Below are 16,566 nucleotides of genomic sequence, written 5' to 3' on the forward strand. Positions count from 1 at the left end.
AGACAGCAACACCCCTACCTCACATTGCATCAATTCAACCCTTCAATATGCATTATACTAGATGCTGAATTGCATTCCCCAGATTTACCTGAAAACTTACAAACGGTTCATTGGATATATCTGGATTGTCTTCTGTGGTGCCTTCTCTTGGTAATCACTTTCAAATTTTCCTTTAAAAATAAAAGTATGCATTGAACTAAAACTCTAGCACAGACTAGTTCTTTTTTTTAAATTGGAAGCTTATTAGCATGACCCATATGGAACGAAATCACTGGTCCACACAATGTCACATAATAGAATGTCACTCTATTTTCAATTTTATACTCCTCCAAATACACACACACACACACACACACACACACATATCTATATTATATATAAATATGTACTAAAAACAAAAAGACCAATAGATTATTACCCTTCTCGTGTATAACACCAACCTTTTTTTTCAGAGCTGGCTGGGAAACTATCCTTCTCAAAAGATGTACTAAGATTATTTCTTTCATGATCGTTATACTCTTTCTGATAGTTCTTGTTTGGCTGACACTTTTCTGGGTAACTTGTTTTATTAAAAGTAGAATTACTAAAAGTCAACTCTGGATTTGTAAAAATACTTCTAATGCATCTCTCAGTGGAATGGCTTTTATCAGAACTAGTGACTGCACAAATATCTCCCATACTGTCAAAACCACACTTGTCAAAGGTTTTCTTTATACTCCACCGATCTATGTTTAATAAATTGATCACATTTTCACTAATAAAAGAGTCACAATTCTCTGACAGAAGGCTGGGTGTTGGCTGGTTCGCATCTTCAAGAAAATTTGAAACCTCTTTCCTATTTTCTTCCAAAATATGTTGTACTGACTATTTTTCAATAATGAAGTCTGACTGTCTTCTCTCATCCATGGTTCCACAATCTTCACCTGTAACTATATCAGGTCTTTCAGTAAGGAAATTCCGATTTCCTGGACTTTGAGATAAATAAAAACATATTTAACAAGAAAAGCATAGGAAATTTTCATTTAGAAACTTAAAGTTAAACTCTTAGAGAACATACTGAGTAGCTACTAACATTTACCTGGACTATGTTTTCAGTTTTTTATTTGAATAAATAATATTGTTTTGGGTGGAAATTTGTCTAATGTGCCTCAGTGAGTATGAAAATAATCTACACTTAGTTTTGTATTTCAACACAAAAAAATGTGTTGAAATGAAGTATGATGTGGTTCAATTCACTGTTATATTAACAAAATATGACCGACCTATATCATGTCTTCTGTAATAAGGTCTAGTGAATACCCTAGACAACCACTGCATGTAACTGCTGCTCTGTTTAATCAGAGAAAGATATTTTGAACACACTGCAGGGAAAAATTATCCCCAGTGTTAAAACATCAAATCAGAGTTATCAGAACACTATAACAGATATCTCTCAACCTAACAAGGATATAAAAACAACTCTGAAGTTCCCAAGGGAGAGCAATACAGATACAAATGCATATATATGTAATAAAGCCAAGAGATAAGATGAATTAGATGAAAAGGTTAGCCTAGATAACTTATAAGTTCCCTTCTAATGTATAAAACATAATTCTAAGTTATGTCCAACTTGTATAAAAGAATCAAAGCTATTACACGAAATAATTAAAAATCAAGATATTCTGGGGCTGGCCCTGTGGCAGAGAGGGTAAGTTCACACGTTCCACTTCGGAAGCCCAGGGTTTCGCCAGTTCAGATCCTGGGTGCGGACCTAGCACACTGCTCATTAAGCCATGCTGACATGGCGTCCCATATAGCAGAAGCAGAAGGACCTAAAACCAGAATATACAACTATGTACTGGGGGATTTTGGGGGTAAGCAGAAAAACAGAAATAAATAAAGATTGGCAACAGATGTTAGCCAATATAAGATTGGCCAAATAAAGATTGGCAACAGATGTTAGCTCAGGTGCCAATCTAACAAAAAAAAATCAAGATACTCTGGATTTTGTTGCCATTGACTATCCACAAATTTACTTAGGGGTGGGCTGTTCCAGAGATTGGAGGTACCAAAGAAATTTAGAAAAGAAACATAGACTGCTAAAACTGATTGATTTCCAATTTTATTTTTTAAGTTACTCATTAAACATCTAATGAGCAGGTCCACCTGCCGTGTTCCAGGCACTATGCCACGTATTGGGGACAGAGAGAGAAAAGAATTCAGTTTGGCATTAAAGAGAGAGAGAGATTTTGTCCAGGAATGTTCATAGACCGTGATCCTACACTGTTTCTCAATACGCGTCTTAATAGTGTTTTGAGCAGAATAATGTTATTCTGTGATATCAAACGCATAACCTATAGCACGCAATAATATACACCATTCACACCAGAGAAACTGTATTACTTTAAATGAGAAAATAAATGTAAAAGCACTTCATAAATTAGAAAGCACACTACAAATGTAAATAATCATTTTTAAACAGCATTTTAAGCATTCTGACTCAGAAGAATCACTCACTGAGAGATCTGGAGAACAGAGAAATGTATAATGCACAGTTATTGCTCACAAGAAATAGTCTGGAAGGGGAAAGAAAAACTAGAAAGTGATAAGTGCTATTCTACAGCGTTACGACAGTAAATAAAAGAAATGCTTTTACTTGAGAAAAATCAAGTACGTGGCATTTGAGTTGGGGACTGAATGTTGGGAAGGATTGCTACTTGTAAAGATGACAGAGAGAAATGATGCTAAAAATATAAAAGCCTTACTAAGATAAATCGATCCAACTTCTTTAACACTTTTTCCTATAGATAAAAGTTCATTCAGTTATGGACTACAATATGGATAAATTTATTATCTAAATAAGGCTTTTATGTGCATTAAACAGATATTTAATGTATGCCTGCCATGTGGTAGGGAGATAATACAGCTTATATTCTAGTGAAGGAAGATAATATCAAATAAATAAGATAACTAACCATTAATAAGCACAATGGATAAAAGAAATAAACAAATAAAAAAGATAATTACAGCAGCTTTATAGGTGCTACAAGATCAGACGATGGAACAACTTGTGTTGGAGGTCCTTTTCAGATAGCTGGTCAGGAAAGTTCCTAGCAAAGAAGTGATAAATAAGCTAAAGATACAGAATGATTAGACATATAAAGAGAGGAGTATGCATACTGCAGGGGGATGGAATAAACACAAATACAAGATTTGCAGCACATGTGAGAAACAAAAAGAAGAGGAGTAAAGCTAGAATAGAATCAGTGAAAGAAAACTTACGGCCTAAGGCTTAAAAGGTACAAAAGGGCCCAGATCATGTAGAGCTTTATTTTTGAAAAGAGCAATAAGAAATATTGAAAATTGCTAAGTACAAAAGTAAAACTCTCTTGCTTTTTGCCTTAAAAAATATCAGTCTGACTGCTGGGTGAATGCGAATATCCTGATTTCCATCTGGCCAAAATGAAGTTAGAGAAACAAGATTTAGCCTCATTGACTGACAGAATTATAAAACTGGACAAACTGTATGAGACAATGGCTTTCAGACTTGGGCCATTGGATAGAATAGGATAACGATCCCTGACAGAGAGAAAACAAGTAAGGTGAATTCTATGACTGCTCCTAGCTTATTGCTTGGAGAGAGTATCCAAGCCACAGAACAGAGAGGGGAAATCCAGTTGGAGCCCACAGATTCCCTTTGTTGAGGAAAGAGCACTGGAAGGTCAGGAAGACTGCAGAGAACAGAGTATGCAGGGCAGAGTACCATGAAGGAGAGTGCTTCAAAGAGAGAGGGCTCCAGAGATCTACAGAAAGTTCTCAAATCTTCAGCTAAGTACTGATCAGCACATGCTTATGAAGTAATTACCCAAGGCTGGGAAAAGCAACACCCAAGATGAGAAGATTGAACAATTCCAGGAACTCAAACAGAAATGGGAAAATTTTGTGTTTCCACCAGTTAGAGTGGAAAACCTCTTAATTCAAAGGAACTCTAAGAATACAAGAAGGATATTGCCTTAGCAGGGGGCAAAATTAGCCACAGAGTGAAGGTGTATCTGGTCCTGTTTAACAAAGTTTAAAGCAAGCCTTAATAAGATCATACTATTTCCAAGCAACTAAAATCCCAGAAAAACCTTAGGAAAATTTATAGGAATACAAAAATGTCCAGACCAAAAAGATGAAATTCATAATGTATACAATCTAAAAAAAAATTTTCAGGAATGCAAAAAAGTAGAAAGTTACAACCCATAATGAAGAGAAAAATCAATTATTAGAAATAGACCAAGAAATGACACAAATGATAGAATTCGTAGACAAGGACATTAAAAGAGTTATCAGAACTATATTCCCTACGTCCAAAAAGATAGACGAAAGACTGAGGATGTTGAATAGAAACATGGAAGATATAAAGAAGAGTTAAAACAAACTTCTAGAGATAAAAAATATACTGAATAGATTTACATAGAGATTAGACACCAAAGAAGATACAACTAGAGAATCTGAAGAAAAAGCAATATAATCTATATAAAATGAAACAATGAGAGAAAAAAAGATGAAAATAAATAAACAGAGCATCAATAAACTGTGACACAACTTCAAATGGACTAACTTACATGTTATTAAGGTCCCCAAAGAAGAGAGGAGAGGAATAAAAAATATCCAAAAAATCAATGGCTGAATTTTCCACATTCGATAAAAACTAAGTTCACAGATCCAAGATGCTCAATGCAGCTCAAAAACAAGAAATAAAAAGAAAAGGAACATCCTAATCAATGGATAGAAATCTATGATAGAAAATCCACCATGGAGAATCTATGATAGAAAAATCTTAGAAACAGAGAAAAATTATGTATTAGATATATAGATATTAAGATAAGAATGACAGCAACTTCTAGTAGGAAACAATGCAAAAGATATCTTTCAAAAAGAAAAGAATAAAAACTTACAAATACACAGAAGCTGAAAGAATTAATTACTAGCAGCCCCACACTATAAGAAATGTTAACAAAAGTCTTTCAAACATAAGGAAAATATCACCACACGGAAATCTAGATCTACACAAAATAACAAAGACCACCAAAAATGATAAATTTGTGCTTAAGTATAAAAAACATATTTTCTTAATTTTTAACTCTCTTTAAAGAAAAAAGAACAATAATATATTATTGGATTTATAACATCTATATAAGTGAATGTATGAATACAACACCACAAAGGCCAGAGGGGAGAAACGGAAGCATACCATTACAGGGTTCTTACATAATACTTGAAGTAGTATAACATAACTAGAATATAGTCTGTGATAAATTAAAATATATACAATAAATTCTAAAGAAACCACTGAAAAACAAAACAGAGTTATAGATAACAAGCCAACAAAAGGATAAATTAAGTCATAAAAAAGACTAAAATCAAATAAAGGCAGAAAAGAGGGAAAGGGAACAAAGATTATATGGGAGAAATAAAAAATAAATAGCAAGAGAACAGACAAATCCAATCATATATCAATTGTTGCACTAAATGTAAACTATATTCACAACCATAATACAAGTCTCAATAAATTTGAAAGGATTCAAATCACACAAAGGATGTTCCCTGTCCACAATGGAATTAATTTAGAAAGATAACAGAAAAGTCTTGGGAATTTTAGGAACCAAATAACAAATTTCTAAATATCTCATGGAGTGAAGAAGAAATCAAAAGGAAAATTAGAAAGTTTTTTAACTGAATGAAAATAAAACAAAACATATCAAAATTTGTAGGATGCAGCAAAGCAGCAGTTATGGAAAATTTACAGCACTAAACACGTGCATTAGAAAAGAAAAATAGTCTCAAGTCAATGACCTCAGCTTTCACCTTAAGAAATCAGGAAAAAAGGAGTAAATTAAATCCAAAGTAAACAGACAAAAGGAAATAAAGATAAGAGCAGAATTCAATAAAATAAAAACAAAAGTAAGAAATACGTGAAACTGAAAGATGATTCTTTGAGAAAATAAATAAAATTGGCAAGTCTCTAATCAGAATAATCACTGGGAAAAAGGGAAGAAGAAACAACTTACCCATATTAGTAATGGGAGAAAAGACATCACTACAGAAGTTAAAGATTTCATACGCATAATAAGGAGATATTATGAATAACTTTAAGTCAATAAATTTTACAACATAGATAAAATGGATACATTTTTTGTATGACACAAACTACCAAAGCTCACTAAAAAAATAATAATCCAACTAGCCTTCTATCTAGTAAAAAGTGGAAATTATAGTAAAAAAAAAAACCTTCCCACAAAAAGAACTTCGTACCAACTGACTTCACTGATGAACTCTACCAGACATTTAAGGAAGAAATGTACCAATCCTACACAAACTCTTTCAGAAAATTACACAGGAGGGAATACTTCTCAACTCATTCTATGACACCAACATTAGGCTGATATCAAAACCAGACTAAGATATTACAAGATATTACTAGAAAGTAATCTCCCTCATGAAGACTAATGTAAAAATCCCTAACAAAATTTTGGCAAATCAAATCCAATGAATGCATAACAAGGTTAGCACATTGTGACCAAGTAGGGTTTATCTCAGGAATACAAGGGTGGTTTAACATTCAAAATTAATCAATTGTGGGGCCAGACTTCTGGAATGAGAGACTGAGAAACCTGGCAAATCTTGTCCCCTAAAAGCAGTAACAGAACCAGATAACACTCACCAAAAAAATCATTTCAAATATGGGGAGTGACCAATGGCATCCAATAAACTGTGAAGCAGTACTTCAAGAAAAACTACTCAACCTTAGTAGAACCAGTGGGAGCCTGTGGAGTTTTAGCCTTAGGCTGCCACCATCCCTCCACCCCCAACTCCATGGCTGGTAGCCTACCAAGGCTGAGCTTGTCTGGAGAGGGTCGGGAAGGTGGGAGACTCATGCCCAGGGAATTTGTCAAAAATAATCATTGTCTTGGTGGCAAACTATCAAAGAAGCCCAAAATTGCAGCTGCCTGAGGCTGAGATATTTGGAGCAAGCAAAAACCATCCAGAAATTTCATAGAGAGATCCAGAAAACAAAAAGGTACAAGAGGCTTTGATAAACTCCCAGACCCTCCTGGTGGTCTGGAAGGTTGCATACATGTGTAAGGCTGAGTGCAGACTCAGGAGAGACCAGAAAGAGCTACAGGTATCTACTCATCCCTGGCTGAGTGTAAGGTCTTGTGCAAGGGGGGAAGCCTTGTTAGCTGAAGGTACTTAAACACAACCTCCAACTAATCATTGGTTGGCCTCTAAGCACTGCTTAGAGGGAAATTTATACCTTTTAATGCCTGTATTAGGAGAGAAGAAATATATCAAATCAGTAAGTTAAGCTTGCACTTTAAGAAACTAAAAAAAGACAGGCAAACTAAGCCAAAAGCAAGCAGAAAAAGGAAATCATAAACATTAGGGCAGAGATCAATGGAATGAAAAACAGAAAAATAGAGAAAACTGATAAAACCCTAAACTTAGTTCTTTAAAAAGACCAATAAAATTAGCAAATCTTCAGCTACACTGACCAAGAAAAAAAGGAGAAAAGACACAGACGTAGAACTCAAAAAGGGACATCAACACCAACCTGACAGAAACTGAAAGGATTTCAAGGGAATACTATAAATCACCTTATGCTAACAAATCATACAACTTAGATGAAGCGGATTAATTCCTAGAAAAACACATATTACTACAACTGATTCAAGAAGAAATTAGAAAATCTGAATAGATCTTTACACAAGTAAAAAAAATTAGTAAAAAGCCTTCCCACTAAGAATAGCCCTGATGCAAAAACATCTAAAGAATCCACAAATTCTTCTATTAAATAGAGCAAACACTTTACACTTTATTATATGAGGCCAGTATTATTCTGATATGAAAGCCAGACAAAAAACATAAGAAGAAAAGAAAAATTCAGACCAATTTTCCTAATGAATATGGATGCAAAAATCATAAACAAAATATTAGCAAACCAAATCCAGCATTACATGAAGAGGTTTATATATAATGACCAAGCAGCTTTTAACCCAGGAGTGCAAGGTAGTTTAATACTTCAAAATACGGTAATATATTACATGTTAATAGAATAAAGGAAAAAACTAGATGATAATCTCAAGGGACACAGAAAGAGCATTTGACAAAATCCATGGTAAAAACGTTCAATGAACTAGGAATAGAAGGGACTTTCCTCAACCTGATAAAGGGCACCTACAAAAAAACCTACAGCTAATATCATAGTTAATAGTGAAGGCTAAATGCTTTTTCCCTAAGAGTGGGAAAAATGCAAGCATGTCCACTCTTGTCACTGCTATTCAACACTGTACTAGAGGTTGTAGTCACTCAGGCAAGAAAAACAAGTAAAAGGCAACCAGATTGAAAAAGGAGAGATAAAAACACCTTTATTTATAGACAACATAATCCAGTATGGTGAAACTCCTAAAGAATCCACAAAAATACTACTAGAACTAATAATGATCTCAGCAAAGTTGAAGGATACAAGATCAATATACAAAAATTAATTGTATTTCTATACACTAGCAATGAACAATCCAAAAATGAAATTAAGAAAATAATTCAATTCACAACAGCATAAAAAGAATAAGATACTTAGAAATAAATTTAACAAAAGCAGCACACTGCTTATATATTGAAAACTACAATACATTACTGAGGGGCCAGCCCAGTGGCCAAGTGGTTAAGTTCACACGCTCCACTTCAGCGGCCCAAGGTTTTGCCGGTTCGGATCCTGGACGCGGACATGGCACCACTCATCAGGCCACAGTGAGGCAGTATCCCACATGCTACAAGTAGAAGGACCCACAACTAGAATACATAGCTGTGTACTGGGGGGATTTGCGGAGAAAAAGTAGGACAAAAAAAAAAAGGATTGGCAACAGTTGTTAGCTCAGGTACCAATCTTTAAAAAAAAAAATACATTACTCAGAGAAATTAAAGAAGATCAAACACAATGTAATATGGTTCAGCCATAAAAAAGGAAATCTTGCCATTTGTGACAACATAGATGAAGAGGGAGAACATTATGCTAAGTGAAATAAGTCAGACACAGAAAGACAAATACTATATGATTTCACCCATACATGGAATCTAAAACGTCACACTCGAAGCAGAGAATAGAATGGTGGCTGCCAGATGCTGGGGAGTAGGGGAAATGAGATATTAGTCAAAGGGTACAAACTTCCAGTTATAAGATGAGTAAGTTATGGGGATCTAATGTACAAGATGATGACTATAGTTAATAATACTATATTGTATACTTGTAAATTGCATATTTGTTAATAGAACAGATCTTAAGTGGTCTGATCACATACCCAAAAATGGTAACTATTTGAGGTGATGAATGCGTTAATTAGCTTGACTGTGGTAATCATTTCACAATGTATATGTATAGCAAATCATCATCTTGAACATCTTAAATATATACAATTTTTATTTGTCAATTATATCTCAATACATCTGGAAAAATAAAAACTCTTCAAACACACTGGAAGGTTCTCTCATGCCCCTCCAAGTCCACACCTCCCAACAGTAACCACCATTCTGAGTGCTATCACCATTCATTAATTCAGCCAGGTTCTGAACTCCACATAAATGGAATTACACAATGGTCCTCTTTTTGTGTTGAGATTCTTCCATGGAGATGCTTGTTACTGCATGTATCAGCAGTTTATTTTTTTTCATTTCTGTGTATTATTTCACTGCATGAGTATTATATAATATTCTATTCTTTTGTGTGTGTGTGTGAGGGAGACTGGCCCTGAGCTAACATCTGTTGCCTATCTTCCTCTTTTTGCTTGAGGAAGATTGTCACTGAGCTAACCTCTATGTCAATCTTCCTCTATTTTATGTGGGATGCCACCACAGTGCGGCTTGACAAGTGGTGCTAGGTCTGCACCTGGGATCCAAACTTGCAAACCCTAGGCCACCGAAGTGGAGCATGCAAACTTAACCACTATGCCACCAGGCCAGCCCCATAATATTCTATTCTTAATGGACATCCAGGTTAGTTCAAATTTGGGACTACTATGAATAAAGCTGTTACGACATTCAAAAAAAAAAATGAATAGGAGAAACATTTCATGTTCATGGATTGGAAAAATCACTATTGTTAAGATGGCAATTTTCCCCAAATTGATCTACAGATTCAATACAATCCCTATCAAAATCCAAGTAGGCTTTTTTTATTTCCAGAAACTGACAAGTTGATGCTAAAATTTATATGGAAATGCAAAGGACTAAGAAAAGCCAAAACATTTTCAAAAAAGAACAACAAACTGGAAGACTAATACAGTTCTCAATTTCAAAACATACAGTAAAGCTATAGTAATCAGGGCAGTGTGGCGCTGACATAAAGATAGACATAATTAACCGATGGAACAGAACTGAGATTCCTGGGGGAAAAGAAAAACAACTTACATTTTTGGTCAATCGATTTTCAACAAAGGTGCCAAAGCAATTCAGTGGGGAAAAGATATTCTTTCCTTTCCACAAATGCAAATGGTGAATTTAGACCCTTACCTCACACAATACATAAGAGTTAACTCAAAACAGATCATAGACCTAAATGTAAGATCTAAAACTACAAGACAGAAAAAAACATAGGAAAAAATCTTCATGGCCCTGGCTTAGTCAAAGACTTGTTAGCTATGACAACACACAAACAATTTCTAAATGAAAAAATTAATAAACTGTATTTCATCAAAATTAAAACCTTTTTTACTTCAAAAAGACACCACTAAGGAAAGGAAAAAGGTAAGCATTTCACCAAAGATACACAAATGGCTGATAAGCACATGAAAAGATGCCAACATCATTAGTCATTAGGGAAATGCAAAATTAAAACCAAAGTAAGATACTATTACATATTGACTAGAATGGCATATACTTTAAAAGACTGACTTTACCAAGTGTTGTCAAAGGTATGCTGCAACTGGAACTTTCATACACTGCTGATGCGATGTAAAATGGTACAAATCACTTTAGAAAACAGTTTGTCAGTTTCTTAAAAATTTAATCATATACCTACCATAGGACCCAGCCATTCCACTCATAGATATTTCCCCAAGAGAAATGAAAGCATATGTCTAAACAAAGACTTCTATATGAACTTTCATAGCAGCTTTATTTGGAATAGCCAAAACTTGGAGAAAAAAGCCAAATGGTCATCAACAGATGAATAAACTGTGCTATGGCCATACAATGGAATACTACTCAGCAATAAAAAGGAATGAACCATTGATATACACAACCAACGACATAGATGAATCTCAAATTATGCTAGGTCAAAGAAGCTAGACCAAAACAAGGAAAACATACTGTATTAATGCAATTTATATAAAATTCTAGAAAATACAAACTAATCAACAGTGATAGAAAGCAGATCAGCAGTTGCCTTGGGATGGGAGTAAGGGATGTAAAGTAGCCAGAGGAAGGGATTACAAAGGTGCCCAAAGAAACTACTGGGGATGATGAATGGTCATTATTTTTGACATATGTCACAACTTACCAAAGTGCACATTTTAGATAAGTTCAGTTTATGGTATGTTGATTATACATTAATAAAGTGTGAAAAAAAATAGACCTAAGGACAAAGAGGAAACAAAAAGAACTGTTATATGGCTATTAGAATTCTAGGCAAGAGGCAGTGGTGGCTTAGACTGAAATGGAACCTGTAGAGATGTAGACATGAGTAGATAACTTTAAAGTTTATTAGAATACAGAATTGACAATACTTTGTGAAACAGATATTGGGAGCTGAAGGAAAGGAAGGAATCAGGTACAACTTTTTTTTAGCTTAAGCAAGTGAGTGAATAGTGGTGCCATTTACTGAAATGAGGAAGACTGAGACAGAATTACAGAGTCAAAGTTTCTCACTATGATTACCAAGAGTGATTCAAACTGGTTTTACAAGTTTAATGTCTTTTAAAACAACGAACCAGATTTTAAATACGGACACCTAGAAAATAAAAATGGGGCACTGATCAACTACCATAAATATGAAAAAAAAATTATTATGTTTATGATAAAGAAAAAGAAAGTAGTAATTCATAAAACAGGGATTATAAAACAGATGCAAAACACCTTGGCCCAAAATATTTTTTAAAATAAATAAATGAAAGGTAGATATGTACATCAGAAAATCGTTACTTATAACTACTTTAATTAAATGCTACATTTTACTTACAGTGTTTTTTTTTCCTTAGAAGTTTTACTTAGGTCTGTTTACGTTTCTAACTAAAAATACTTCTGTCCAGTAAAATCAAATTAATAACTCAAAGAAAGCATGCTACAGGTTCTTTATTTCCTTCAACATCTTTGCTTACCTGTTTAATCTTTCAAATAATGTTCCAAATTGTGCTGTTTTATATGATGGACTGAAAGCATCTTGATTTTTGTTTAATTTGGAAATCACTGAATTAGAATAATTAACATTACTGAGCTAAAAAAAAAAGGAAGAACCTGCCAAAAGGGTAAATGTACATATATACAATTTAAATAATTTACCGTAAAACCTCATTTAAGTAGACATCTATAGTTTAAAAATGTACTTTTTAGTCTAAAAGAAAGAGCGTCCTTATTGAAAACAAAATAAATACTGTTCTAATAATGAAAGCAGTGTCAGTATTTGAATGACTGCTAAAATAACAGGGTTGATCTATGGTGAGCTAACCATTTTCTCAGAGGTAAAAAAAGATTAAAAAAAAAAGACCCGGAACACCAAGATCTTGAGTAAATAAAAGTTAAATATCGCTGACAGAAAATAATGATTTCTCCCAAGGAAACAACTGTACTTATCTCAGTTCCTCCATTTACTAAGTAATTTTAGACTGCTACTTTAATCTTTTTTTTAAAAAAAGATTTTATCTTTCTTCTTTCTCCCCAAAACCTCCCGGTACATAGTTGTGTATTTTTAGTTGTGGGTCCTTCTAGTTGTGGCATGTGGGACACCGACTTAGCATGGCCTGACGAGCTGTGCCATGTCCACGTCCAGGATTCGAACCGGCAAAACCCTGGGCCGCCGTAGTGGAGTGCATGAACTTAACCACTCGGCCACAGGGCCAGCCTCTGCTACTTTAATCTTTCTGAATATCGCTACCACTGAGTGCAAAACGGGGAAAGTAGGGAAAGACTCTTGTGAAAAGCAGATGTGATAACCCATTTGTTAATGAGGAAGGTGCCATATAAAGATATTATAATGGCCCAACACTAATCTATCCAGCAATAATAATTCATATCTGTAGTATATTTTATGTATAAGCCATGAAACACAGAAACGAGACGTCCAAAGACAAGCAATGACAGAAAGAGTCAGAAAAAAAAAGACGTGCAGGCAAAAAGAGATACTAAAAGTCTTTTTTTAAAAAAGAGGTCTAAAATCAACAAAAGCTGAAAATAAAGTCTGATAACACATCTCATCTCAGCCTCAGAGAGACAGTGTCAATGGTGCAGGGACAATGTCATCCCTTGAAGCGAGAAACACACAAACAAATCAAAACAGAAGAGAATATTATATATTGGCTCAATACTACTTCTCCAGGGACTAGTAAGCCCCAGACCACTTTTTATTCTAACCTGTTTTTCAACTCATTTTCTTATGTAATTTATAGTCTCATTTTAATTTTCCTGAAATCTCTCCAAATATATATCCAAATAAATAAATTCCCTAATACTTCACAATGTGACACCACACCTTACCAGGGACGTTAGCTTCTCTTTTCTCTCTTCTGCCATATGAAGTACAACATTATTTACCCCTTTGGAGATAATCACTAACCTGCAGTCTCTAAGTAGAAGATTATTCAAGTATAGATTACACAGGGTCTCATTCTCTATCCTATAAACTATTTAACAAAGCAAGGATGAGTTAAAGCTGATGTAGGATGCAAGTTTTAGTCTTATAAAATACAAATGGAACGGGTAACTGAATGTTTTTCATTGCATCACTCGAAAATTATTGGGGGGCCAGCCCAGTGGCATAGTGGTTAAGTTCCCACACTATGCTTCGGCGGCCCAGGGTTCACTGGTTCAGATCCTGGGCACAGACCTACATACCACTCAACAAACCATGCTGTGGCAGCAACCCATATACAAAATGGAGGAAGAGGGCCACAGGTGTTAGCTCAGCAACAATATTCCTCAAACAAAAAGAGGAAGACTGGCAACAGATGTTGGCTCAGGGCCAATCTTCCTCACCAAAGCAACAACAAAAAATTATTGGGTCCTTAAATTAATAAGCCTAGCACAATACTTCATTTTCCCTTCTCTGAAAAGCAGAAAACATACTTCAATAAAATTGAATATCATTACATATTGTATGTAACTATAATACTGTAATATATAACTATAATTTATAAATTATAAATTTGCTAATTATAAATTAATTTAGAAATAATACACAAATATGACATAAAACCACCTCATGCTAAAAATGGGAGAGATTCAAAACTAAATATTCTTGTTAACCTTGTTAACAAGATAGAGTGTTTACATAACCATTTTACTCACTACCATTATATATTAGTATAGTAACCTTTAATAATTTTATATTTTTTAACTCTATGTAAACTTAGTAAAAGATCATTTCTTGGTATGTTCTATGGCACATATATTTCAAACTTCAAAAATTTGGATGTTTTTATAATTTTAACTTTAGAGACTACAACGATTGAATGTTTTAGCACTAAATATCTCTATCTATATACACATATGTGCATAGTCTTGGATGGAAGTGCATATAACCAGCTATCTTTCAAATCATAGACAGAATCAAGCCATCACAACTTATACTTTAACAGATTACTATGACATCACTAAGATTATGTACTGCTATTCACAGGATCCTTTCCATATCATGTATACTGGGCCATCATGACATCACCAACTACTCCTTTACTGTGATTACAATCAAGTATTACATAACACATTGAACTATGGTCAATTTTACTATCAATAATTTTATAAAAAGATGGTGATTTCAAAGACTTTTAAAGAACATTCCAGTTTTGGGATTCATAATCTTCTACAGCCCAGAGAATTAAGTTTTTGACCTAAGAAGAATTATTATACTTAATTTCTCTCCTAATTTGGCTATATCTGTAGCAAGCCACAACTAATATTTTTTCAATCTATAAAAAGAAAAAAAGAGCATATCACAAAAATATAAAATGCTAAGAACTAGTGATTGAAAGGGACCTGTTCACAAACAACCAACCCACTAACTGGGAAAAAATATTTGCAAGTCGTATATCTGACAAAGGCTTAATATCCATAATATATAAAGAACTCACACAACTCAACAACAAAAAAAATCAAACAACTCGATCAAAAAATGGGCAGGAGACATGAACAGACATTTCTCCAAAGAAGATATACGGATGGCCAAATAGGCACATGAAAAGAAGTTCATCATCGCTGATCATCAGGGAAATGCAAATCAAAACTACACTAAGCTATCACCTTACACCCATTAGAATGACACAAATAACTAAAACAAATAGTAACAAATGTTGGAGAGGTTGTGGAGAAAAAGGAACCCTCATACACTGCTGGTGGGAATGCAAACTGGTGCAGCCACTATGGAAAACAGTACGGATATTCCTCAAAAAATTAAAAATAGAAACACCTTATGACTCAGCCATCCCACTACTGGGTATCTATCCAAAGAGCTTGAAGTCAGCAATTCCAAAAGTCCCATGCACCCCAATGTCCACTGCAGCATTATTTACAATAGCCAAGACATGGAAGCAACCTAAGTGCCCACCAACAGATGACTGGATAAAGAAGATGTGGTATATATACATACAATGGAATACTACTCAGCCATAGAAAAGAACAAAATCGTCCCATTTGCAACAACATGGATGGACCTTGAGGGAATTATGTTAAGTGAAATAAGCCAGATAGAGGAGGACAATTTCTGTATGACTCCACTCATATGAGGAATTTAAAAATGTAGACAAAGAGAACAGATTAGTGGCTACCAGGGGAAAGATGGGGTGGGGGGTGGGCACAAAGGGTGAAGGGGTGCACCTACAACACAACTGACAAACAATAATGTACAAATGAAATTTCACAAGATTGTAACCTATCTAACTCAATAAAGACTTTTATTTAAAAAAAGAAAGGTACCTGTTCATTCTGCTTTTTTCATATGCAACTTTCTGAGGACTAGGCACTATTCTGGGAATAAAATTTTGTCTTGTAATATCTCTGTTAGAAGCTAATTCTGCTGACAAAGATGGTGGTGTGAAGCTGCAGTTTTCTATTCTGCTCAATTGAGGTTCGAACATTGTATATGAGTCCATGACTTGTGAGGACTATAGGAAAGAAGACACAATCATGTGATTTGCCAAAATATATAAACTAGAGACGAGGAAAGTTAAAATAAAAGTGAAAAAAGTCACGAGTTAGAGAAAAAGTCCCAAGTAAAGGCAAGTCATCAGTAACTGACAGTCCTTACTAAGACAAGAGAGGTTATCAACTAAGATTATACTTAAGAGCTCCTTTCCATCTGCCTTTCTCACCGATGGTCCCCTCTACCCTCAAGCTCCATTC

The 16,566-nt window shown here is 34.4% G+C and overlaps 1 pseudogene; it reads right to left on the bottom strand.

Annotated features, from left to right (window-relative positions):
• Positions 1 to 16,566, bottom strand: part of LOC123276501 (regulator of DNA class I crossover intermediates 1-like) — a 60,908-nt pseudogene that overhangs the window by 22,966 nt on the left and 21,376 nt on the right.

The sequence above is a fragment of the Equus asinus genome, unplaced genomic scaffold, assembly GCF_041296235.1.
Source record: "Equus asinus isolate D_3611 breed Donkey unplaced genomic scaffold, EquAss-T2T_v2 contig_197, whole genome shotgun sequence".
Classification (NCBI taxonomy): domain Eukaryota; kingdom Metazoa; phylum Chordata; class Mammalia; order Perissodactyla; family Equidae; genus Equus; species Equus asinus.